The sequence below is a fragment of the Moschus berezovskii genome, chromosome 15 (genome assembly GCF_049115385.1).
Source record: "Moschus berezovskii isolate FMDL1 chromosome 15, NW_MosBer_1.0, whole genome shotgun sequence".
Classification (NCBI taxonomy): domain Eukaryota; kingdom Metazoa; phylum Chordata; class Mammalia; order Artiodactyla; family Moschidae; genus Moschus; species Moschus berezovskii.
The window spans coordinates 77,816,459-77,843,275 of NC_142474.1; the positions used below are offsets into that span (position 1 = coordinate 77,816,459).

At 42.3% G+C, this 26,817-nt stretch overlaps 1 long non-coding RNA gene across 1 annotated transcript; it reads right to left on the reverse strand.

Moving 5' to 3' along the window:
* Positions 1–1,151: 1,151 nt before the first annotated feature.
* On the reverse strand, positions 1,152–26,022 carry LOC148775490 (uncharacterized). Its single transcript, XR_016039246.1, has 3 exons — positions 25,879–26,022; positions 5,164–5,255; positions 1,152–4,339 (listed from the first exon to the last, which is right to left on the reverse strand). It is a non-coding gene; the product is annotated as an uncharacterized LOC148775490 (long non-coding RNA).
* Positions 26,023–26,817: the final 795 nt, after the last annotated feature.

Genomic DNA, 26,817 nt, shown 5'->3' on the forward strand with positions numbered 1-26,817 from the left:
CACACCATGTTTGCTAATAAAGTGAAGGAATTATGGATAATTGGCCTGAAGGAGATTGTGGTAGTCTTGGATTTTAAGTAAACAGAAGTCCTTTCCATCATCCATGGTACAGAACTCTAGGATCTCAAATGGAATAGGCAAAGGCTTATTTTTTAACATAATGGGATGCTCCTCAGTCTATGGAGAGGCAGAATGAAATTGATGATCTTCAGTCTTTCTGTGAGAATGTCCATGTTGTCACCTGATTCTCCACAAGCCAAGTTGGGTAGAAACTCTTCATTCTTTGTGCTGTTTGATATCTTTATGACATCTGAAGTCTTTAGCTTTTCCCTCTTTGAAAAATTTCCCCTTGTTTTCTCCAACTCTTATGATTGCTCTCAGTTCTCTTTGCAGGCCTTCTTTTTCTCCATTTATCCCAAATGATAGTGTTCCCCTTAGCTCTTTCCCATCCTCACTCTGCATGCTGTTCTTAGAGCCTAGGACTGTGACTCTCAAGTCTTTGCCTCAGCCTAAATTTCTCTTCCCAACCCAGGGCTGTGGTTCACCTCCTGGTGAGCATCTGTCCAGCCAGAGGCATCTGACAACAAATCTCTCCCTGTGTTTATCCTTTAAACAATCACTCCCTTCTCCAACAACCCCATCTCAGCACAACTTATCATCATTCACCCAGTTAGCCAATCCAGAAATGAGAGATTCAATGTCAGTTTTACTTTTCCCACCACATCTCACATCGAAGCACCCACCACCTGCAATTCTCTATTCTCAGTACTTTCTAATGGTTCCTTCCCTTCACTCAAAACACTGTCTTAGCTCAGGCATTTTGTCATCTCTTGCCTGGATTATGTACTGGCCTCCTAAATTGTTCCTTCAGCCCAACTCCAGCCCTTCTGTACAAGCAATCTGTACAGAACACACATTTTTCAGCAAGTTTTCTCTAATAAGGGACAAATTTGAGTTTTATATAATAACCTGGTTTATTCAATCACTTGCACTCCAGACATGGGACACTTATTTATTCAGTCAACATTATTTATTAAATGCCCACAAAGGGGCAGGCCCAGAAAAACAATAGCAAAAAACAAAACACCAAAACCCCAAATTATCCCTCTCTTGAAGCTTGAAATCTAGTAATTGGAGATATATAATAAAAAACTTAATAGATAATTATAACAAATAATATAAATTTTTAAATATATAAAGACTTTTGAGAAAAACAGAGCAGAGAAGGAAGTGTAGGAATGTTGAAGAAGGAGAACTGAAATACTGCAGCCAGGTTGAGAAGATGCCATTTGAAGGCCTTGTCCATTGTAGGCATTCATAAAACTACTCCTTAAACAATGAAATACATGGATAAATGGATCATTTCATATGATCCATGTTACAACTAGTGAATCACACACCAAAAATTCCTCCCCATTTTCCAGGTGAGGAAACAGGGGCTCAGAGAATGAAAAAAAGGTAGTTCTTTGTCTTCTTCTAAGACAAAAAAAAAAAATTTCTAGCATTGCCTCAACACTGAGTTTACAACATGAAAGCTTGCGTGTGCTTCAGGTGGTCTGGAGTTGGAAGTGCATTCCGTTGTAAACAGTTTTAGTCCATCTGGCATTGTACAAAACACAGAGGGTACAAAGCGAGGCTGAGTAGGGTCAGAGCTTCTTTCTGGGCTGGCCTGGCTTGAGCCCAGCAGACTGACTGTTCACTGACCCATGTGTTACTCGTTCAACCAATGCGAACTGAGTGTTTGTAACAAATAGCGACCTAGATGCTGTGGACTCTGGTGTGAAAAAAGACAGTCATGGAGCTCTTTGAAAGGCAGACAGCAGAACAAAGCTGGCAGTGGTGACTGCACTGAAGGCAAATGGGGCCGAATTGGGGATGGCAGGTAAGATCGCAGTTAAATGTGGGAAGGAAAGCAGAAAACACTGGTCCTCATGGCAGAGACAGGTTTGGGGAGCTGCTAACAGGGAAAATAGATCCAAAGCACCAGGAAAGAAGTTGGGTTAAATGGACAACTCTTGTCCAGAGCTCAACCTGCAAGAGTCACCTCAGGTTCCCTATCCCCATCCCCCAGACAAAGGCAACTTCTTTGCTTCACTCCAGAAATTCCCTTAAGTTCTCTTTCCTGATTTTCTTCCTTCTTCAATTTGTAATTCCAGGTTAGATTTTTCCTTTTAGATTTTTTTATGTTGACCATTTTAAAAATCTTTATTGAATTTGTTACAATATTGTTTCCATTTTATGCTTTCCTTTGTTTTTCAACCATGAGGCATGTGGGATCTTAGCTTCCCAAGCAGGGATTGAACCTCCATCCCCTGCATCAGGGAGCAAAGTCTTAACCACTGGACCACCAAAGAAGTCCTGAGTTCTTTAAAATGTCGGTTCTATCCTAGAACTTAAGACAAAGGAGATCAAAGTACCTTCAAAGTGCCTAAAACACAATAAAGCATTTCCCAAAGTGCATCATCATGTGCTGGTGAGGCTGAGAGGTTCTGTGCGGTCCTCTCCAAACCCCCACAGGATGAAAAAGCTTAAATATGGTTCACACAGACATCTGCTTTAATTGAGACATGAGCTGTAATTTAATTCCAAATATTCTCTTTTGGCTCACATGAAATGGGTAGATGGCATAGAGTGGGGGAATAGTGTGGTTTGGAGAAAGCCTGGGAGAAGAGCATTTTATAATTATTCTGTTTTCTCAGGGAGGAAAGATATCTTTGGGAAACTTAAGGCAAAAAAACTCCTTGCATTTACTGTGACAAATAACTTCTTTTAATGGTAAATGATCCTGGATTTTCATTTACAGTGTAAATATAAGGTCTCTTTTTAGAATCATTTTAATTTGTAAAGTGAGTACAAATGGCATATTCTTGGATTAGCTCTCTTAACCTCCTCTTTTCCTTCCAAGAGGTTGGAAGTCTTAAAATTACACTTTGCAGACACCCTTGTGATCAGGGTTCTGGATATGAATTACATTGTGCCAATTAGATGCAGTTGCCTGAGGTTTGTAATGTAGAAATAGAGTGGAGGCAGTCTTGCTGCAGTGAAGGCAGTGAGTTTTTGGCAGTTGAGAGATTTGAGAGCAGCAGTCAGACTCAGGGTTCCACTCTCTAGTCCACAGTCTCCTGGGAGTGAGGTAGTTATGGAGGCATCAAGCATAAAAAACATGATAAGTAGTTTTTGACTTGGACACTGAAACCAAAATTCTGCTGGGGCCTCTGACTTTCATTCCTTCCACCATTTTGTAAGCACCCTAAATTAAACCCCCTTCTGCTTGAAATACCTAGAATGGTTCTTCCTGCCTTCACGGAGCCCTGATGATGTAGCACATATAAAAAAAGTTGTGAAGATGATTAATACTGTCTTGTGCAGCCATGGCTAGAAAAACACATTCTTAGAATTTATACATAAAGGAGAAATAAGCAGATTTCATAAATGTTACAATCCGGGAGGCAAAATAAAGGCGCGCATGTTGAGGCAAGCATTCATTAATGCATGCTCTGTGATCTCAATCTATTCAATTTCTCTCATAAAATGTTTTTTCAATTTAATTGTTTTATAGCTCCTAATTGACTCATATTTCAACTGGATGGTAGGATTTGGGGGGACACTTTTAGTGGAATATAGGGAAGCAGAGTTTGTTTCTTCGGTTACCTTCATGACAGAGTAAAACCGACACACTTGCCTGAAGTCACCAACCCATTTGGTTTGCTATTCCATTGCCCTAGCTCTTGAATTTCTGAGGAAAGCAGACACCAGGGTCATTGTCCCTTTTATAAACATGAAGAATATTTTTGAGAAGCTGTAGATAAACTCTGGGCATTTGGGACTCATACCAATGACTGGGCATCTGTGAGGAAGACAGAAGCATGACCGTGGCTGCCGGTCCTGTAAACACTTGCACACCCAAGGAGAAGCTTGTTCAATTTCTCAGCGGGGCCTTGGAAAAATCTAGCTGCCTCAGGAAACCAAGGGATAAGTAGAGTTTCTGAAAGCATCTACTAACACCTGCACCGTTAGTACTGTAAGCAGAGGAGCCTTCTGGATACTAAGCTGGCAAGTCTTGCTCTCGAGTTGAGGCAATCTCAGGTTTCAGAGGGATCGCACAAGCAGAGGCCCCTTTGCATCTTCCGCTTTGACCGCAGGTCTTTGCTGTTTTTCCTGCCGCCATCCATTATGCCAACTTCCGTTAGTCATTCTGCACTCTTCCTGTGGGCCGACTGGCATGGCCCCTGAAGACTTTTGATAGAACCATCTTGGAAAAGAAAAATCTTTCTGTCGGTGTTAATAAACTGGAAGACATAAGTTTAAAACTGTGGCTCTCCATGTGAAGAAAGTCAGCCTGAAAATGAAGCCAGCATGAAGGAAAGATGAACAAATAAATGGACAGAGAGAAAAACAAAGACAGAATTCTTTAAAGGCCTTGTGAGCCCTAGATCCAGATGTACCTGAAACCAGTATACTTCCCTAGACTTAATTACATGAGCCAATGGATGGTTTTTAATGCTTAAATCAGTTTGATGGGCTTCCCTCATAGCTCAGTCAGTAAAGAATCTGCCTGCCATGCAGGGGACCCAGGTTTGACTCCTGGGTCGGGAAGATCCCCTGAAGAAGGAAATGGCAACCCACTCCAGTATTCTTACCTGGAGAATCCCACGGACAGAGGAGCCTGGCAGGCTACAGTTCGGGGGTCACAAGAGTTGGACATGATTTAGCGGCTAAACCACCACCAAATCAGTTTGAGCTGAGTTTCTGCTACTTATAATCCAAAATATGCATACTTTAATTGTTCTTTCTCAGTGTTAGCACAGGGCTAAGTATGGAGCCAATGGGCTTTTTTTCTCTCTCTCTATTTTTAAACCACATTTCAGAATTCTGATTCCCAGTTCCACCAGCAATTATTTATTAAGCACCTGTCATATGCCCAGCATTGTGTCAGCTTTAAGAAAACTGAGGTCTTGGACATTGCCATCAAAAAGTCCGAAGTCAATTTTGCTTTCATAAAGTCATCTCAAGATAGTAAGCTGGCTATTTTGTTTTACCAAAAGAGGTTGTCAGGGGAGGGGGGAAAGGGGAGAACTGAGCACTTAATTTCAAAATACTTGTAACTTTTACCAATAATTTCACTTTATTGCATAAATGGTTTTACTTAGTGGCAGAAGTTACCTTTCTCCAAATGTCCTCATGTTTTCAACATGGCGATCACATCTTCTCTTTCAGAAAGTTACTTAGGTTCACCAAGCCTTAATTTTTCTCATCTATAAAATAAAGGGGTAAAAAGGGATTCATCTGATGCCTTCTCAGACTGAAACTCTGGCATTTAGCTCTTTTTTCCTTGGGAACAATCTCCTGATCTGCTCTGTAGTAGCCTTTACCACATGTATCTCTCCCATCTCCCAAACCCAGGGAACCAAATGAGCTTCTCAGAGGAGACTGCCTTGCTTCCATTCCTAATACCTATAATCCATTCCCTAGGCAGCAGCCATATTTTGCCATCCCCACTTATGATTCAGTGGAATGCTCTTACCCTGGGGGTAAAATTCAAACTCCTATGGCCCCTGCCTTCCTTTGCCTCTCTCCTTTGACCTTCTCTTCTCCCCTTTGCTCACTATACTTCAGGGGTAATGTCACTGTAACTCATCCTTGAATCTGCCGATCTCAGTGCCATCTCAGGGGTTGGTCTTATAAGTCTCTGTTCCTAGAATACTTTTCCTCCAGATCTGGGCAGTTCTTGTTCCCTTGCTCCACTTGGGCCTCTGCATGAGTCACTCATTCAAAGTGATTTCCTGACTTCCCTTTCCCTCCCTCATCTGAAATATCATCCTACTCCCACTCTTCTACTTATGTTGATTTATTTTCTCTCAAGTTCTTGTCAATTTTTGGAATTATAGTAGATCATGTTATGAAGGCACTATGTTATATAATTAACATTTAATTTAATATAATTTAATGTAAATTATATTAGCATAGAGAGTAGCAAATAATAGAGGCTCGATTGGTTTCTGTGGAATGAATGAGTAATTCTACTCTAATTCACATATTAGCCATCTGTTTAGCTTCGAGGCATATATGACAATAACTCTTGCTGGCTATAGTATTTTGTTCTGAGCATCTTTTGTTCTAATGTATGGACAGTTTTTCTGTCCAATTTTTAAGCAGTTTGGAGATTCTGTGAACAGACATCCTTTCTTTTTGAACTCTCACAGAATCTCATTAGCTAGTAGAATTGTAATAATATTCATTCATAAGGGACCATATTTTATTTTTTAAAAACAGTCTTTTCTCACATTTTTAAAAGATTCAATTGGGATGTGCCAGAATTAACTTCTAAGATAATCTATAATGGGCAATAAATTTAGACTGTCAGATGGAAACACAAAACAAGGTTCAGAAGTCAGGGCACAGACCCAGGATTTAAACCAAACTGAGATGCTTTCTATAAAGAAGTCTGAGCACCAAAGAATTGACCCTTTTGAGCTGTGGCATTGGAGAAGACTCTTGAGAGTCCCTTGGACTGCAAGGAGATCCAACCAGTCCATTCTAAAGGAGATCAATCGTGAATATTCATTGGAAGGACTGATGTTGAAGCTGAAGCTCCAATACTTTGGCCACCTGATGTGAAGAACTGACTCACTGGAAAAGACCCTGATGCTGGGAAAGATCAAAGGCAGGAGAAGAAGGGGACGACAGAGGATGAGATGGTTGGATGGCATCACCAACTCAATGGACATGAGTTTGAGCAAACTCTGGGAGATAGTGAAGGACAGGGAAGTCTGGTGTGCTGCGGTCCATGGGGTCACAAAGAGTCAGACACGACTGAGCAACTGAACTGACTGACTGAGGTACTTTACCAATGATGTCTTTCCACCATTCTATCAAATTCATCCAGCTCAACCACTAGATTATAGTGATATGGTTCAGCTAAAGGGCCACAGTCAGTTGGACAATGTGCTCCCAACCTACACAGAAAGCAGTTCATAGAAATCATTTCAGAATCTTCATCTATATTTGGTCCAAATTAGGAGATCAAGAACAAGACTCTGGATCTTCATGATAAAACTTAGGAGATGAAGCACTGAGAATCTTCTTGATATCTATGTTTACTAAAAGATAATAAGAATGCACAAGAGGGACTTCCCTGGTGGTCCAGTAGCTAAGAATCTGCCTTCCAATGTAGGGAACACAAGTTCAATCCCACATTCCATGGGGCAACTAAGCCTGAGCACTGCACCTAGGAAGCCCATGTGCCACAACTAAAGACGCCTGCACACCACAACGAAGAGCTGTGCGCTGTGATGAAAGACATCAGTGCCACAGCTAAGACCCAATGCAGCCAAATAAATAAATACATAACTTTTAAAAATGCATAAGTATTTTTGTCACACCACTGTTTGTAAAATGGTAGAATCCTCATGTCCATTGACAGTAGCCTGGGTAAATAAATCACGGTATTTTCATGCACTAGATGACTCTAACAGAGAGAATAAAAACACCAAACAAATAGTCACAAGAGTATGTCCTGAATGATTCTACATATAAAATTCGAAAATAAGCAGAACTAATCCATAATGTGAGGTCAGGAGAGTGGTTCCCCTTGAGGAATTAGAGATTAGCGGGGGACATGAAAGAGCCATCTGGGGTGCTGTCAATGACCTAGTTCTGGTTTTAAAGTCCTGGCTACATGGATGTGTTCACTTTAACAAAATCCATTCAGCCATATAGTCTGTGCATGTTCCTGTATTTATTTTATATTTCAATAAAATTTTACTTAAAAAATAACCCTTCTTCATGTGTTTAAGGAATTTTAAGCCAAGAAAATTATGAAAGCCTCTTTTGCAAGTACCCACAAAGTAATATGCCAACTTTTAAACCCATCTGAAGCATGTGTTGAAAAAATTTTGAATCTTTAAACCTTACAAAAAAGAACATATTTGATTCTGAAGATATCACATATCCTGAATTTTTCAAGAGAAAATGATTTGGTTTTCAGGATTTCAAGTCATGTATTTTCTAAAAGTTCACTTATTCCCTCCTGGCCATTCACCAAAATACAGTCATCAATCAATCAGTCAGTAACGGAAAGAGAAGGCTGAGCATGCGTAGACACATTTTTTGTCTTCTAGCTCAGGGTATGAAATGCTGAGGGAGTTCTGCGTCGTGAGCACAGCTCAGCAAGGAAACAGCTGTCAGAGTGAAACGAAGTAATTCCCAGAGGAAGTAACAGGGCAACATCTGAAAAAGGTGGCAGTTCAGATATTGCTCTCTAGTCAGTGTGTAACCAGCCCCTGAAGTTTATACACAGGTGACTAGTTTATAAATCACACAATTTCAAGACTCCTTCTCTAGTAATAAAACACTACATAATTTGAATTAGTCTTATCACTGAGGACAACTAGAAAAAACTGGAAATATATATTTTAAAAATTAATAATAAAAGTCAGCCTGAAGGCATGAAAGAGTAAATAAGGTAGTAAAGAATTAACAAGTCAACATCCAGGGAAAGCTAGAGAGGTCAACCATTATTTGGTGTCACTTTTTGCTGATATGGAAGATGCCTCTGAGAAACTGTATATAGGGATTTTTGCCAGTCTCACTGTATCAGGAAGATAAAACTTGAAACCAAAGTCACCAAGCTCTCATATATAATTTAGCTTTGAGTCATCTGGGGTGCCCAGATGATCTAAATTCCTAAATTGGACTAAGGTGGCCTCAAACTGCTAGTGTTCCAGGCACATGAAAGAAAGAAATGAAACTCCTCTCTAGAGGAAGATAACAGCATCACACATTGAAAAAAATCCCACAGATATTTTTCCAAAGATAATGTCTTACATAAAATAAAATCAGATAAAAATAAAAGTCATTAAATAGAAACATCAAAAATATCAGACAACATAAAGAAAACCATCTCCTTATATGTAAATATAAGAAACAGAGTTATACAACTGTTTGCTACATTGAAACAGATAAAAATTAAGATTGACAAATTTGACATAGAACTTTTAAAGATTCTTTAAAGAACAAAATGAAAGTCTAGAACCTAAAGATACAAATAGACAAAGAAAAAAGTTAATGGATGATTATAACAGCAGAATAGACAGAGCAGAAGGAAGAATTTGTGAACTGGAAGATAGCTTGAGGGAGAAAACAAATGAAGCATGGAAAGATAAAACAGTAAATCACACTATTTCACCAAGAGAAAAGCTGCTTTGAAACAGTCTTTCACATTGTCCCATTCTGTACACCAGCTCCTTTTCCACCATCATTATAACCAGAACCCTAAACTGACATGCTGCCTCTGTGTAACTTTTTCCCTCACCAACACTACACTTTATGGAAATTTTAATTTGATTTGACTACGGTGAAAATATTCAAAGATGACAGACTTGGAAGGAAGTGGTTATAGGCTTCTTTCCTCCTACAGATGATTTTTTTTCTTCACAGGGTATTTTTTAGATGTTTAAGTGTAAATGTCTTTAGACTCATTAAAAAAAAAAAAAAACAATAACACTAGTTTCTTCTACTTTTCACTTCTGCTACCAAATGTGAGTTTGAGAGTGTGTGTGTGTGTTTTCACACCAAGTAGTTCCCCAATTCTTTGTGAACATTGACTAAGTATCCTACAATTTAACTCAATTATGACACTAACTATCTGGAATTAGCACAGACCCCATAGGTTAAGGGCTCAGTCCTATAAGACTGCTGTCCACTTCAGAGGCCAATTGAAGGTCTGAGGTTGTCACTATATTTCTGACCAACTAACTATAAATCAGAGGTCCCCATTGACCCCTCCTCAAACTTAACAGATTGTAAGAAATGCTCACAGATTTCAGGAAGGTGCTTTACTTACTATTATCTATTTTTTTATATATAAAGAATACAACAAAGAAATAGCAAAATAGAAAAGATGCAACAACACTCTGTTCCTCCAACTAAAACTGTCTTTGGAATAAAAAGTCACTGAGGCAAAACTCCAAACCACTTCTGATTCCACTTCAATTCAGTTCAGTTGCTCAGTTGTGTCTGACTCTTTGCGATCCCATGAATCACAGCATGCCAGGCCTCCCTGTCAATCACCAACTCCCGGAGTTCACTCAAACTCATGTCCATCGAGTCGGTGATGCCATCCAGCCATCTCATTCTCTGTCGTCCCCTTCTCCTCCCGCTGCCAATCCCTCCCAGCATCAGAGTCTTTTCCAGTGAGTCAACTCGTCACATGAGGTGGCCAAAGTATTGGAGTTTCAGCTTTAGCATCAGTCCTTCCAATGAACACCCAGGATTGATCGCTTTTGGAATGGACTGGTTGGATCTCCTTGCAGTCCAAGGCACTCTCAAGAGTCTTCTCCAGCACCACAGTTCAAAAGCATCAATTCTTCGGCGATCAGCTTTCTTCACAGTCCAACTCTCACATCCATACATGACCACGGGAAAAACCATAGCCTTGACTAGACAGACCTTGGTTGGCAAAGTAATGTCTCTTCTTTTTAATTTGCTATCAAGGTTGGTCATAACTTTCCTTCCAAGGAGGAAGCGTCTTTTAATTTCATGGCTGCAATCAGCATCTGCTGTGATTTTGCAGCCCAAAAAAATAAAGTCTGACACTGTTTCCACTGTTTCCCCATCTATTTCCCATGAAGTGATGGGACCAGATGCCATGATCTTTGTTTTCTGAATGTTGAGCTTCAAGCCAACCTTTTCATTCTCCTCTGTCACTTTCATCAAGAGGCTTTTGAGTTCCTCTTCACTTTCTGCCATAAGGGTGGTGTCATCTGCATATCTGAGGATATTGATATCTCCTGGCAATCTTGATTCCATCTTGTGCTTCTTCCAGCCCAGCGTTCTTCATGATGTACTCTGCATAGAAGTTAAATAAGCAGGGTGACAATATACAACCTTGATGTACTCTACTCACTAAAAATCTTATGATTGAAAATATTGACTGTAAACATGAACCAAATTAGTGATGAAAAAGAATAAAAGAGATGTAAAGAACTCCATGATAAAAACTCAGTCACACATAGTTAACAAGCACCTTGAAAGGAGACCATAAGTGATACCCTCATAGAAAGCTTCCAGAAGGGGAAATAATTATCCCTCCCTGAGATCATCTCCTCACCCTCCCAACTCTAATTGAAATGTTCATCCAAACCCAGACAACCTGGTCTGAGAAACTGAGCCCCGGATCTCAGTGGCACCTGCTAGTTTGGCGTTGATGGTTCTCCATTAGCATCATCACTAACTGCTACATGGCCTGTCTGAAACCACTGGACAATTCTAAGCCTTAGAATTTACATCTACAGAAGGGGTGCAAACCAGCTGATTTTGATTCTAAAGCTGGCTTGGGTCCTAAAATTTCACTTTCTTAAATGCAACATTCCATTTTATAACCTAGGTAATGGTTACACAAATATTTACTTTATAATTATTCTTTAAACTGATCATATATGTTTTATACTACCTTCTAAATAAGCAATGTTTGAAAATGTGTTGAAAGGGGAAAAATCCTATCAGAAGAAGCCAGTCTAGTACCATTCTTGAATTCATAAAAGTTCGTGTGAAAATTGAATGCTAGAGGCAAAAAGCCAACAGCAGATAGAAGCTTGTAAAATTCCTGAGGCTTCAAACCATTTCAGCGATAAGATAGAATCTAAGAAAGTGGAATGAATGGGAACTTGCAGGGCAAGCTGGATTTTATGAGCTCATAAAAGTTCCCACAGTGGTCCTTGGAGAAAATTGAAATCCAAGGGTTGTTACTTAACAGCTGAATTTTCTCTTAGCCAAATGTGACCATGGATAGCATAGCATAGCATATGACATAGCATAGCCCAGAAAACAACTTTCTCCTAATAGTTTACAATAAGGAGCATCTTAACATTCTCAAAATGACTTTGTTATAAAACCTTTTCTTTGCAGCATTTATTTCTTTTGCCAAGCACTGTGCTGGAGTCACATATGTCTGCTCTCAAGGAGCTTGCAGACTCAGAAGGCTCTGTGTCACTTAGAATAAATTCTAAATTCCTTACTCCTCTCAACTAAAAACACCTCCACCACTGGCTTTCTGTCTTTGTTTTAGCAAGCTGCCAATTCAGGGCCTTTGCACTTGCTGTATCTTCTACCAGATATTCTCTTCCCCACACCTTTACCTGGATCAGGTCCTTCTTAACATTCAGGTTTCAACTCAAATGTCAAAGATGCTTCTCTTGACCTCCCAACTTAAAAAATTAATGTTCGAGTCATTCTCTAAATCAATTCTCAAAGTAATGAACTTCCAATACTCAATGTTTTTAAGCATTTGTTTTTCAAAACTAATTTATAGTCTTCCTGTTCTCAGTATAAAGTTCCATGCTATGCCCCAATGGCTGGATCAGCGCCCAACAGGTAAAGATTGCACATTAACTATTTTAAATTGCTATTATTATTGATAAATATTTTGATACAAATTAAAATAAAGCTTTACAAAAATGATTTTTAAGGTTCTGTTTAATTTTAAGATTTACATGCTTCTAAATACTATCAAAGAGATCAAATCTTCATGGAATCGTAAGGTAGAGAAAGGGAGGATGAAGCCTGGTTGTGTCTGTCATCTATGTCAGTCACGTGATAGAAGGATTCACAGAAGTTGCTCTTAGTGTGACTGGGGAAGATGCATCTGATGCTACAAGATAGAGAAGGAGAGAAGAGTATTCCAGGTTAAGCGCACAGCCTGAAAGTCACGAAGAGATAAGAATGCACATGTTGCTGGGACAGAGGATAAATGGACAGGAAGAGTCATTTGAGCATAGTCATGGAAGACTTTGGGCTTCATTCTGTTGTCTGGAGGTGACAAGGATCTGGAAAATAAAATGACCTCACTTATCTTATGGAACTCTTCGCCTGAAAGTAGTCGGAGGAATGGACTTCTGTGGGTATGGGCAGCAGTGAATGCTTTGGGATACAGACCAAAATGTGTGTGTGAGAGAGAGAGATGTGAGCATTTTACTGGAGAGAAAAAACATAGTTTTCATCAAGTCTCTCAACATAAGAGAAATAATAGTAATAAATTAAAATATAAACACTGATATAAAGGGAAAGTAAGAAGTATTCACTGAAGATAAAGAAAAAAATCCAACAGAAGAAATATTTGCTTTTTAAAGGTGATTTTCGTAAGTAGTATAAGCCCCCCATTAACTGAGTCTTCACACTTTTGGGAAATGCTCATATCATAAACATTCAGGTAGATTGCATGTTTCTAGAAGACAGAAGAAGGGCAATTTTTACTGACAATGTAAGAAAAGCTTAAGACAGTAATTGCTTGAAGTTAGAAACAGGGGCAAATTTAGGTCTAACAAGCTAAGATAGAAAAAAATAAAAAGAAAAGGAGAAAGGTACACACTTTATTGGGTATGTTCTACGTGGTTCTAGTGTCTGCCTCAATTATCAGTTTTTTGTGGTCAGTGGGCTTCTCCTCCATGCTGAGCAGTTCCTTCCATACCCCTAGACATCAATGGTCAGTTCTTTGGTCATCCTTGAATCAGCTCTCTGCTGATGTAATTAACAAAACTGCTCTAAGTTTAAAACAGAGTTAACCCATCTGCCTGTCATAATAATGCTATTATAGTGGGGTAGAAACAGCCACAAAGGGGAGAAGAACGGGATTTTGATGATGAAGTTGAGGAAAGAATTAAAATGAGGTGGGGGCCAACAGGAAAACCATGCACGTCAAACCGACGGTCATCTCTCCATGGGGATCCACTGGAGGAAAATCGAGGTCAGATGAGGACACTGGCAAGAGGAGCCAAAGGCAGAGGAGTCAGATGGCCCCGTCCTTGTAGAAGCTATGAACAGTCCTCTGAAGAGGAGGAAGCTAGATGATAGCAATTGGCTCCAAGTCAGTAGGAAGAACTTGCAGGAGCCAGGAGGCTGAAAAATGTCTGCCATCTGGAGAAACTGGAGGAAGGAGAATTGGAAGTCATGCCGATCAGGGGTGGGGACTCAAGCACAAAGAAAGGCTATTTGGCAGGGATGCCTCAGGTGGGGTCTGATGTCCCCACCGTGCTCTAAGTCCAGGATGCAACCTGCAGTTTGAGAGCTAGGAGAGTCAGCAATACAAGAAAGTCATTTCCTTTTCACATCCTGCTACATCTATATTTTGAACTTGACATTTAGGAAAACTGTCTTTAAATATGTAAATGCAGTACTTCACATGTGATCTTTAAAAAAAAAAAGCATCAAATCTCCAAAATCATTAACCGCAAATCTACAAAGTACAATTAATTTGCAATTTTTTAAGGGTAAAAGAAAAGATACAAGATCTCTCCGAATACAGAATTTCTCCTTGGAGAAGCAAAACAAAACACAATAGAAGTCACTGAAATACTGGCAGGGCCTGAGAAGCAAAAGGTTAGTCGTGGTTATAGGTACAGGGTTTTGAATGAGACCAGGTAAGATCAGATCCTGGCTCCACTGTTTACAATTATGAGTTCTTATACGACTGAGCGCCTTCACTTTCACTTTTCACTTTCATGCATTGGAGAAGGAAATGGCAACCCACTCCAGTGTTCTTGCCTGGAGAATCCCAGGGATGGGGGAGCCTGGTGGGCTTCCATCTATGGGGTTGCACAGAGTCGGACATGACTGAAGTGACTTAGCAGCAGCAGCAGCATGCATCATAAATTCTGTAAACCTCAATTTCCTTCACCATATAATGGGGGAATAGCACATCAAAAATTTATTATGAGAATTAAAATTCAAAATAATAATGTGCATAAATTATTTAGCACAATTCCTGGTATATTTTGAGAGCTGAATAATTATTATCTCTCATCCCCATCTGGAAATGGTCAATTTTCATTCCAATCCCAAAGAAGGGCAATGCCAAAGAGTATTCAAACTATCATATAATTGTGCTCATTTCACAGGCTAGCATTTAGAAAAATGAATTCAGAAAAGGCAGAGGAACCAGAGATCAAATTGCCAACATCCACTGGATCACAGAAAAAGCAAGGGAATTCCAGAAAAACATTTACTTATGCTTCATTGACTGTGCTAAAGCCTTTGACTGTGCAGATCACAACAAACTGTGGAAAATTCTTAAAGAGATGGGAATACCAGACCACCTTATCTGCCTCCTGAGAAATACTATATTCGGGTGAAGAAGCAACCGTTAGGACTGGACATGGAACAACAAAATTGGGAAAGGAGTACATCAAGGCTGTATTTTGTCATCCTGCTTATTTAACTTCTATGCAGAGTACATCATGAGAAATGCCAGATGGATGAACCACATGCTGGAATCAAGATTGCCAGGAGAAATATCAACAACCTCAGATACACAGATGATACCACTCTAATGGCAGAGGAACTAAAGAGCCTCTTGATGAGGGTGAAAAGAGAGAGTTAAAAAGCTAGCTTAAAACTCAATATTCAAAAAACTAAAATCATGGCATCTGGTCCTAACACTTCATGGAAAATAGAAGGGGAGGAGTTGGAAACAGTCGCAAATTTTATTTTCTTGGCTCCAAAATCACTATGGATGGTGACTGCAGACACAAAATTAAAAGACATTTGCACCTTGGAAGAAAAGCTATGACAAATCTAGACAGCATATTGAAAAGTAGAGACATCACTTTGCCAACCAAGTTCTACAGAGCCAAAGCTATGTTTTTTCCAGTAGTCATCTATGGATATGAGAGTTGGACCATAAAGAAGGCTGAGCACCAAAGAACTGATGCTTTCAAATCATGGTGATAGAGAAGACTCTTGAGAGTCCCTTGGACTGCAAGGAGATCAAACCAGTCAATCCTACAGGAAATCAATCCTGAATAGTCATTGGAAGGACCGATGCTGAAGCTGAAGCTCCAACACTTTGGCCACCTGACACAAAGAACCAACTCATTGGAAAAGACGCTGATGCTAGAAAGATTAAGGGCAGAAGGAAAAAGGGGCACCAGAGGATGGCATCCTTGAATCAATGGACATGAGTCTGAGCAAACGCCAGGAGATAGTGAAGGACAGGGAAGCCTAGTGGGCTGCAGTCCAAGGGGTCACAAAGAGTTGGATACAGTTTAGTGACTAAACAACATCATCCCCACCATCACTATTATTAGTTAATTAGAGAGGGCTTCCAAACTTATTCGTGAACAGTACTGATTAGTATTGGAATCATCCACACAGACAAAGAACAAACTTGCTGTTGCCAAGGGGGAGAGAGGTTGGGGGAGGAATGACTTGGGAGTTTGGGATTATCAGATGCAAACTATTATATACAGAGTAAATAAACAACAAGATTCTACTGTATAGCACAGGGAACTATATTCAATATCCTATGATAAGCCATAATAGAAAATATTTAAAAGAATATATATGTATATAACAGAATCACTTTGCTGTACAGCAGAAATTAACACAACATTGTAAATCAACTTTACTTCAATAAAATAAATTTTTTTTAAAAAAATGATTGAAGCTGGGGGTGGGAAGGAGGCTCAGGAGGTAGGGGATATATATATACACACATATATATATATTTGAATCAGCTATGCATACATATATATATATATATCTGATTCATATTGTACAGCAGAAACTAACACAGCATTGTAAAACAATTATCCTACAATTATTAAAAAAATTTTTTTAAGTGTTGAAGTCATCTATCTTCTACTGACTTGCTATATGAATTTCACCGAATGATTCAGCTGTAAAAAGGAAAGAAGATCCATGTACAGGTTGAATGCTAAGAATTTAGATCATAGACAGTGTTAGTATCAACACTGCAGTGGCAGACATGGGGACTGAGTTCTCGTGTCGACTCAGCTGTGAAGTCACAAGCCACACATCTGTGCTAGGCTTCTATTTCTTCATTAGTAAACACACACAGTTGAACTGCACAGAGTACAAGGTTCATTTGAATTCTAAAATTCTTTGATTCTTCAGCTGCTGTTTCAACTGCAGCACTTGTGAATTAAAAACAATATATCTACCCTTTGCCTATATCATTCTACGGCTAAGGGTACTGAAAATGCAAAGTGTGTGAGTATGGAACCTTCACAGGTAAGGGATGGGTTGCCCTTCTCAGCCCAGCCTGCCTTTTCACAACAGCCGTTTTGTTCTGCACTTGGCTGGCTGCCTTTTCAGTAATTTTCTGCAGCAAACTCCCTCCTTACCCCAGCCAGCAAGAAGAAAATAAATTTGCCTAGCACTCCCAGGCATCTCTTCGGATGCTGCAGGAGCGAGAACACCAGGCATTTCACTGTTAATTATCAGCAGCCTGGCTGCTGTGGCCCCTTGCTGTGCCAATTTGAGAGATGAGACGCTTTACACTGCTTATTAGGCTCAGCTAAATAAATATTACCCAGCATTAGTGTTGTCAGAGATACAGTCTGAATTCAGCTCCCTGGAGTGGAGACTGGTACCCAGGCTTTGCACCATCACTTTTCCTTCCTGGCCTCCCTCCTTCAGTACACCTCTGTTGATCTTTTTCTCTCCTCCTTGGACATTCAGCTGGATTCTGACATCAAGGGGCTGAAAGATAATATCACTGAATTTAACTCCTTTGTTTATCAACCACCTGTACTATTAGATTTAAAGACCTCAATAATAATCACCTCCTATTCTTGTCTCAACAGACTAAACTTCTCAGTCATGTGTTCTGAGTTAGAGTCACCATTCCCCCTCCTTCCAAAAACTCAGAGAGGAATTTTGATAGACTTAAGTCCCCTGGCTCCAATGGTTGTTTTAAAGGTGGGACTATGACCCCAATCAGGGCAGTCATAGCCCAAAAGACTTAATTATAGAACTTATTTAAGCTCTTTAGAAAACAGACTTTCTCTTCTTGGCTGGATGTTAAAGACAGAAAATATAGCTACTGTTAACAATTTTGCAACCATGAGCGTAGCAACTACTGAGAATTAGGCCAACACAGAGAAAGTGCCACAAAGAAATAGAGGAGAAAATGACCCCATGCCTGGCAAAATCATTGAGGAGCCTGGTTTAAGCTTCATTCCAATTTTTGGACATTTCAGTTCTGAATCATTTGCCTCCTTTATCATTTAAGTTTGAGTGAGGAAGTCTGCTACTTTCATCCACATATATCTGTTTGTTGTATGAGGTCTCCTTGATGGGCCTGTTTGCAGCAAGTACAGGTATAGCCCTGCCCATATTCCTTTAGCTCTTAACATAATAATGCTCTCCTACCTGAATTCCTGGGCTCCCCAGGTGGCTCCGTGGTAAAGAATCCGCCCAGTCAGACATGACTGATGCACATGAATTTCTACTCCCGAGGGTGTATTCTAGTGCTTCCACCTTAGAACTAGTCAGGCCAATGGTGGTTTAGTCACTAGGTTATGTCCAACTCTTGCTATCCCATGCACTGTAGCCAACCAGGCTCCTCTGTCCATGGGGTTTTTCAAGCAAGAATAGTGGAGTGGGTTGCCATTTCCTTCTCCAGGGGATCTTCCTGACCCAGGGATCCAACCCAGGTCTCCTGCCAATGCAGGCAGATGCTTATCACTGAACCACCAGGGAAGCCCCTGTTGAGTAATTTACATACATTTGGAGCAGCCCTTGTCGCAAAGAGTCAGACACGACTGAGCGACTGAACTGAACTGAACTCAGACAATAACTGACAGGGATTCATGGATAAATACCCCAGCCTCCTGGCTCCCTTTGGATAACTACCTCTGAGACGAATTCTCGACATGGGCCCTCAGAGTCCCTCAGTGGGATGAACCTAATCTGATCCTGCCTCCTTGTCCCTGCCCCGCCTCCTGTTTATGGGCTTGTTGGCATCACCCTCCAACTCAACTACTCCCACTTGGGTCCCTGTGAGCAGCATTTAACAGAGCAGCAAACTAAAGCTACACTGGCCCACAAGAATTTATAAAGGCGACATCTACCGAGAACTGTTAACATGCACCCCACAAATGATCCAGCTTATCACAATTTTCCTCTCTCAATCCTCAAAGAGACTGATGTCTACACAGACCATTTGACACTGATGCAGTCTAGAAAGCAGCTATGAATTCAAAGCCCAGTAAGCCAATGCATTGTTTCTTGTCATTGCTGGCCAAACAGGGTGATGTGCTAGATGGAAGATTTTAGGAAAGAGAGAGAGGTAAAAGCAAAAACAAGCCAAGTTGTGGAGGATGCTCATTAATCCCCAGGCACCTGCAGTGGCAGTGAGGTGTCTAGATGCATCCACAGGGAGAATCAAGCCACTGAGGTTATTAATTTTGTGGTCCTGAAAAATGAGCAACACAGACATGTTTACTCTCTGGACACACTCCCTTTTCTGCATAGTCTCTCTCCCAGTTTCTAAACGCCCCATGCTAAGGAAAACATCACCAGGCACGGGGGCTTTGCCAGAAACATGCATTTGCACTTCAAATGGTACCTGTTGGGTGAAAAATGCACTTTGAAATAATACCCTCTGACTACTGTCACTAATGGGTTGATGTCTATTATTTACATGAAAAATGTTAAAATGCAGACTCCTTTGTCTTACTTTTATTTGGGGCATTTAAACCAAAACACTCACTCTCACGCCAATGGGAAAAGGTCCACTCCTTCTGTGTTCCTTTCCATCTTCTAATCCTAGATTCTTGCCAAAGAACACAGATGGCCCCCAGGGCTTGTACTGAGCCCTGCGCAATCCCGTTTCCCTCCTACTATAAAGTACAGTCATGAGATAGGGGAGGTAAAATAGTTCCACTTCCTCATTTTATCAGTGAGCACAGAGAAGGCATGAAAGTCTCAGATGACAAAGCTGGCAGGACTTGAAGGACATCTGGTCCAATTCACCCCTGCCACAGAGGAGGAAACTGAGGCACAGGTCTGTGAAAATCTTAATTCAAGATTTCATAGCTGGTCAGGGACAAAGCTGAGGCTGGGACTAAGGGATCTTGACACCATCCACTGCCTCTCCTCCCCATACCAAGTTCATTAAGTTTCATGCACATATTTGTTTTATCTTAAGTCCACATTTGGAGAAGGAAATGGCAACCCACTCCAGTGTTCTTGCCTGGAGAATCCCAGGGATAGAAAAGTCTGGTGGGTTGCTGTCTGTGGGGTCGCACAGAGTCGGACATGAAGAGACTTAGCAGCAGCAGCAACAAGCTCACATTTCAACCCTGTACCTTATCTTGGATGTGGTGTGGGTGGGGTGTTTCTTCTTAGAAAATCTGAGATTACACCATTCCATTTAGGGGTCTTGCCTAAATAACTGCACTAAGGAGAAACCCTCTAAGTAATGAATTTTGTCACGGGAGATCACTAGAAATACCCCATGGCCTTCCCTTCTCTCTCCAGATACATCATGAAAAGTCAGATTACACCGAAGATCCAACCTAGGTGTGTTTGGTACGATGCTCATTCCTAGCCTCAAACCTCTTCCTGGGCCTGAGTCCAGGTACTGGTGTGACCAGGAAAATGCCAGAGGCCATATGGACTCCCCAGGCCACCTCCCGGATGAGGCTGGATGGCACACCTAGGAACCAGCTCGCTCCAAGAGATGGAACAGATGGCACCCCAGATATGAATATGCAGAATGGAGATGGCGAAGGCTGTTAAACAAGTATGTATTTTTAGGTGGATTCATAAAAATCAAGGATTTTATAACTGAAGTGAAATCCAAGCAAAGGAAACCACAAGATACTGTTCAAAGCTGCGCATTACTCTGTATTAGTTGGCACTGCCTCCCACGGCATGCTCCAACCTCCATTAAAAACCACTGAAAAATAACCAGGAAGAAATTAAGTAACAATCACAAGGAAGGACACTGGCTTCAGAATTCCATACTGTGAGACCCTAAGAGGACAGTGATGGCCGTGCTGCTGTTCGGAAACACAAGATGTGGGCTGGATTTCTCCCTGGCTTCGCCACTTCATTCCATGCTCCTTTCCTGACAGTCCCACCCTGACTACCCCACCTCACCTAGACCACTTATGCCGCATTTTGGCTTCACCAGGAGCAAGACCTAAGCAGCACTGTAACAATGCAAGTTGCTGAATCCATGGAATTGAATGAGAGAATGGGCTTCTAAAAATCTCCAGTACAAACAGGCCCCATCAGAAAGCTTTGGGCACTTTGATCATCAATAATATCTCCTTGCTGTGCAGTTATTTCCAGTTTACAGAACACTTTCATACTTATGATCTCATTTACTTTTGACATTTATAACAACCCTATGAAACAAGTAGAGAATGATTACTCTTATTTTATAGATGAGAAAATGGCACCTGGAGAGGCTGCTCAGAGATGCACAGAGAAGTGGTGCCACTGGAACTTGAACTGAAGACCCTTTGATTCCATGTCTAGGGTTGCATCTGATTTGGCAGTTGCCGATGAATCAACAGCCCAAAGGGCTTTCACTGGAGAAGAATTCCAACTGCTGCTAGAACAGCCTAATCCATGTATTAACTGATTTTAATGAGCTAGAATATCAGGGGGTGGAATACAATGACATTCCCATATCCTGGAAACATTCCATATACAGAAACTAGATTCTAATTTATGCCTTAACAATCCTTCCTGCTTCACTTCTCACTGTATGCAGGACCTTTTGCACTTCCTCCCACTAAAGACAGAATTCCTTCCCCCTTATTGATGAGGGGTTCAGCAATGTAAGTTGCTTCACCCAATGAAATGAGCAAATGCGATGCAATGAAGACTCATACTGAACTTCCTTAGTTGAGTTTGACCTCTGGTGCTCTTACAATCTACCCAAAGTAGCTCACTGACCCAAGCCCATAGGAACGCAACCTAGATTATCCAGCCTCCATCCAACCAGTGATGCACAGTATGGGGAAAAGAAAAAGATTTGGAATGATTGAGTTTGGGGCTGATTTGTCATATAGCAATAGCTGACTGTTACACTACCTTCCTTTCATCTTCCTACCTTCAATTCAATGCAAATGGGTTTACCATTTGTTATCATTACTCTGTTTCTTTCCAGCCAGTGAATCACCATCTCTTCTTAAGTCCTAGATTATCAGAAGCTTCAATATCAGGATCTGTATCATCATAGGATTATTTATGAGAAGCAATTATTGAGTTAGCTAAAAAGTTCATTTGGGTTTTCCCATCTTACAGAAAAACCCAAATGAACATTTTGGTCAACCTAATGTTAAGGACCCAAATAAAAATAAAGTAAGTGAAGTTATGCCCACAAAGGAGAACCCCATGGGTACCAGATAAATATTCAATGAGTGATGAAAAACTTTGGTCATTTGAAGCCTATTTTATGGTTAGTATGTTAGAGAAAACACATTGTCATTAGATAATATTTTCTATGTGCTTTGTACTTGGTGCTTGCTGTGCTAGGAAGTCAAATTGCCTATCCACTAGTGGCTTATTGACTAAAACAGATAATACGGAGGTGGGTGCGTTAATCGTTCAGTCGTGTCTAACTCTTTGCAACCCCGTGGACTGTAGCTTGTCAGGCTTCTGTCCATGGAATTCTCCAGGCAAGAATACTGGTGTGGGTTGCCATTCCCTTCTTCAGGGGATCTTCCCGACCCAGGGATCAAACCTGGGTCTTCTGCATTTTGGGCAGATTCTTTACCATCTGAGCCACTAGGAAAACCCAATACAGAGGAGGCAACACATGGAAAACATAGAATAAGTGTTTCATAAATTGATAACAAAAGAGTAAGTTTAAATATTTCACTTGGTTTGAATCAGTCATTTTGGTTTTGTTGGATGCATCATCAAAGCCCCAGAAAACCCAATTCTTCTGACTCCCTAGAAACCTGCATCAGGCTTCCAGCTATAGAAAACTGCATGCTTTTCTTGGTATTCAGGAGTTTAAAATTCCCTACTTCTATGGGGTAAGAAGCAGAGGAGGGGCAGGGTATACCAACAGCAGCACACTACAAGAAGGATGTAATTATTCATCAGGTATCTGGGGACAGTTTCCTGGAGATGATGGAAAGACCATGTCTAACACCTAGTCAGCACTTAACATTTGCTAAATTTATGATGTGAGGAAGACAGGAACTAGACCCTGCCACACCCATCCTTCCATCTTTCCATTCTCAGTTTCATGTCAGTTTGAGCAAATAGTATCCACTGTCTGGTCCCTCCAACTCTCATTGGTCCAGCCCCATGATTCATCTGTTACACACCTCCACACTTCTACAACTCTACAATGATCACATCCCCATCCCCATCCGGGCACAGTGACCTTGATACTTGAAGATTTTTCATTTTTGCTCTCAACTCCTTTCTTAATGTGCTCTAGTGCTCTGTATTTTGTACATAGCTGCCACCATGACTTCAGCTGCAGAAAGATGGACTTTTATCCTCAATTTTATTTTTAATGTTCTTTCTAACAGTATCATGCTGAGCACTGAAGTACCCAGTGTTATACCACCTATAAGGCACTTTATTCTATAGTAACTCATCTGACCTTCACCACAGAGCTCTCAGGTGGATAGTACAACCCTACCTGTTCAAATGAGGACTTGAAGGTACAAAGAGGGTCACGCAGCTGGGATACAGAGCAATCAAGATGCAAGCCCAGTTTTCCTGTCTCCAACTCTGGGACGTCTTTGCATCACGCTATTTTAAAAAGTACTAGCACTGCTGATATTCTTGGATATCCTTGATAATATTCCAATTTAAAAGAAAAAAAAAACAATTGCTAAGAAAAGAACTAGGTGGTATGACACCAAAAAAAAAATGGCCACAAGAAGACTGAACCACTTAGAATGCCCATCTTTGCCCAAATGACCATTCAGTTCAGTTCAGTTCAGTCGCTCAGTCGTGTCCGACTCTTTGCAACCCCATGAATCACAGCACACCAGGCCTTCCTGTCCATCACCAACTCCCGGAGTTCATTCAAACTCATGTCCATTGAGTCGGTGATGCCATCCAGCCATCTCATTCTCTGTCGTCCCCTTCTCCTCCCACCCCCAATCCTTCCCAGCATCAGAGTCTTTTCCAGTGAGTCAACTCATCGCATGAGGTGGCCAAAGTATTGGAGTTTCAGCTTTAGCATCAGTCCTTCCAATGAACACCCAGGATTGATCTCCTTTAGAATGGACTGGTTGGATCTCCTTGCAGTCCAAAGGGACTCTCAAGACCATTAGCTATATTCTAATGATTTGATACAGATCTTATGATTCTGGTTTCAGTCAGCAGGACTCTCTCTTTCAAAAATAACTCCAGACTAAATGGGTAGGAAGAGATTCAGTAAAGGCCCTATACTCCTTAAAGCTTAGCTTCCAGCCAAGCCTTCAAAGGTGGTTAAATAAGAAATGTCAGGAAAGACCAAAAGTTGGCACAGCATCACAAATCACTCAACATCTACTGGAACCTTCTACTTAAATTAATAGTTACATTCCAGAGTAACGGGGCACTTGGGTTTTTTTAAGGACCCTAAAAATTCCATCTTGAGAAGATGTCCAGCTTATTCAGCAGTCATTGTCCAGTCTGCTTTCATTTGAGATCATTTCCAAATAACCAGCCTGAGTCTGAGATACCAGAAAAGTTCCAGGTCAGGAAAGTGACCAGGGCTCATCTTCTAGCTGCTTCACTGACTGCGACATTCAACAAATTTTTCGGTGGATCCTGACCTTCCACGAATCTTTATTTGAATACCTACAGTATTCCAGGCATCGGAAGTAGAACAGCCCTCAGACAAAGGTGTCGTCCCCAGGGGACTCGCTTTTTAGGAGAGATGCTTGATAAGCAGATAAGTAAACATACAATGTGCTCAGTCTTTCAGTTGACAGCATGCAGGACGACCCTACTGGGAGTGTGCCTGCTGTGTTCAAGGACCAGGGAGGAGCCCGATGTGGCCTGAGCAAAGGGAGCAAGGGGAAAGCGGGGACACGGGAAGGAAGCGAATGTAACAGGAGCCGGATCTCAGAGGGTCTTTAGGCTTGGTAATGACTTGAGACGGGAAGTCACAGGAGGGGTCTGTGACTGTACAATCTGACTTACGTTGCAGGAGCAGGACTTTGGCCACTATATGGAGGAAAAATAGCTTTCTGCTCCCTGGAAGCAAACTGGTACAGATAAGAGGCACAGAGAGGGCTTCCACTGGCCCTCTGTGAGCTGAGATCCTAAGTCACAGGCTTTACTGAACAAGTCACTGCCCATCTTGGTGGAAGCACATCTAAGTTGCGCGGCTCTTTCATCCCAGAGGCCCGGGGCAGTGCCAGTCCTCTGCCTTTAGCCTGTGGAGGAAGGACAGATTCCAACTAGCTCCTGGGGGACCTGGTGACCTCCCTGCACCCCTGGAGCTCAAGATGGCGTTTTGGAGTTGCCCCTGTGGGTGGTTACAAACAGAAATGACCGCATTTCCAACCTGCTTCCAGGCTTTCTTTCCAAAAGTCATCTGGGGTTAAGGCACTTGCCTTTGGCCCAGCAGAGGGATTATTCTGTGGAGACGCAAGGCTTCAGGATCTTACTTCTCTTTCTAGGTCACCTGCTTGCTACGAATTCCCTCAAATACGCAGTTAGATATTTTTAGGGATATACATTTTAAGTGCATTTCTACTCTCCTACAAAAATTCCAACTCGGCTTGGGGCAGGGTCCCTCTCTGAGACTTAGAGAACCACCAGGCCTCTGGCATCCCATCGTTCCTTCTGGAACCAGCCCTCTGCACCACCGCGTCGCTGCCACTCCAAGAACCCTGAGTCATTTCACGGGTTCTGTTTCCCCGCTTTCCCCGGCAACGTTCCCGATGCCAAGGAGCACTGCAACCCCGCCCCGCTCCAGCCGCGCAAGCACCAGTCCCCTCGGCCTCCCTCCTGCCGCCGCGACCCTGGGCTGGTGCCCGCAGCGGGCGGGAGCGGGGAGCCAGGCGCGGGGGGCAGGCGGAGGCGCAGCGCGGGCGGCGCCGAGTTGAGCGCGGGGATCCGCCCGCGCGCGGGCGGGGAGGCGGGCTCCTGACTCACCGCGGTCCCCGCGGGGCTGCAGCCCGGCCTCCCCCGCGCGCTGCCTTCTGCGGCGGCGGGAGGCGCGGGCCGGCCTTCCCGGGGTCCGGCGTGCTCCCGGGGGCTTCGCGAGCAGCCCGCGCTCCCTTCCGCGGGCGCCCTCGGGGCGCGGCACCGCCACTGTTTGTTTCTGTCCACGCCCGCCCCGGGAGACTCCGCCGGGGCAGCGCTTTCGTCCGCCCCCTGATGAAGTCGGGGCCTCGCGCTTGGCACCGCGCCTGGCACTCATCACGACTTGGGGGATCAGTAAACAGCAGTGGCAGGAAGGGGAAGGGAGGGGGAGGAGAGAGAGAGGGCGGGAGAGAGGGGCGCAGACGGAAGGGCTTTGAGCTTCAGTGCCTGCCGAAGCCCAGACGGCTCCCTCTGTGACGCTGGGGTTAAAGCCAGAGACGGGGATGGCGGTGCGGGGGCTGGGCTGGGCCGCCGCTCACACACCCGGGGCTTCGTCCTCGAAGTTTATGTTCCTAGAGTGACAGGGAGGTGATCAGGAGGGAAGGAAAGGACAAGGAGAAAAGGGGGCGTCTCCTGCTCTTAAAAATGAGGGCGCCATAAACCCTCCATAGCCCCCAAAGCAAAGCAGGCTGGTGGCCCCTCCCTTACTATCATAATCACAGAGTTTGCAGAGCTGGAGGATTCTCAGACATATCTAGGACTCCATTTTACAGATGAGGAGAGTGAGATTCAGGGAGGCACTCCTGTGCTCAAGTCGAGGAAAACAGGACAGGAATCACGGTGCTGGGGCTCGGATGTCCAGTCCCTTACCCTACCTACTGAGCCCACCGCCTCTCTCTGAGCTTTCTTGTCTCTTGGTTTCCCCAAAATGAAACTTCTGGAAGAGGCCTGGTAGTGTGTTTTGCTCAGGGCCTGGACTTGGAAGATGTGGAGTTTTCGATGCAGAGA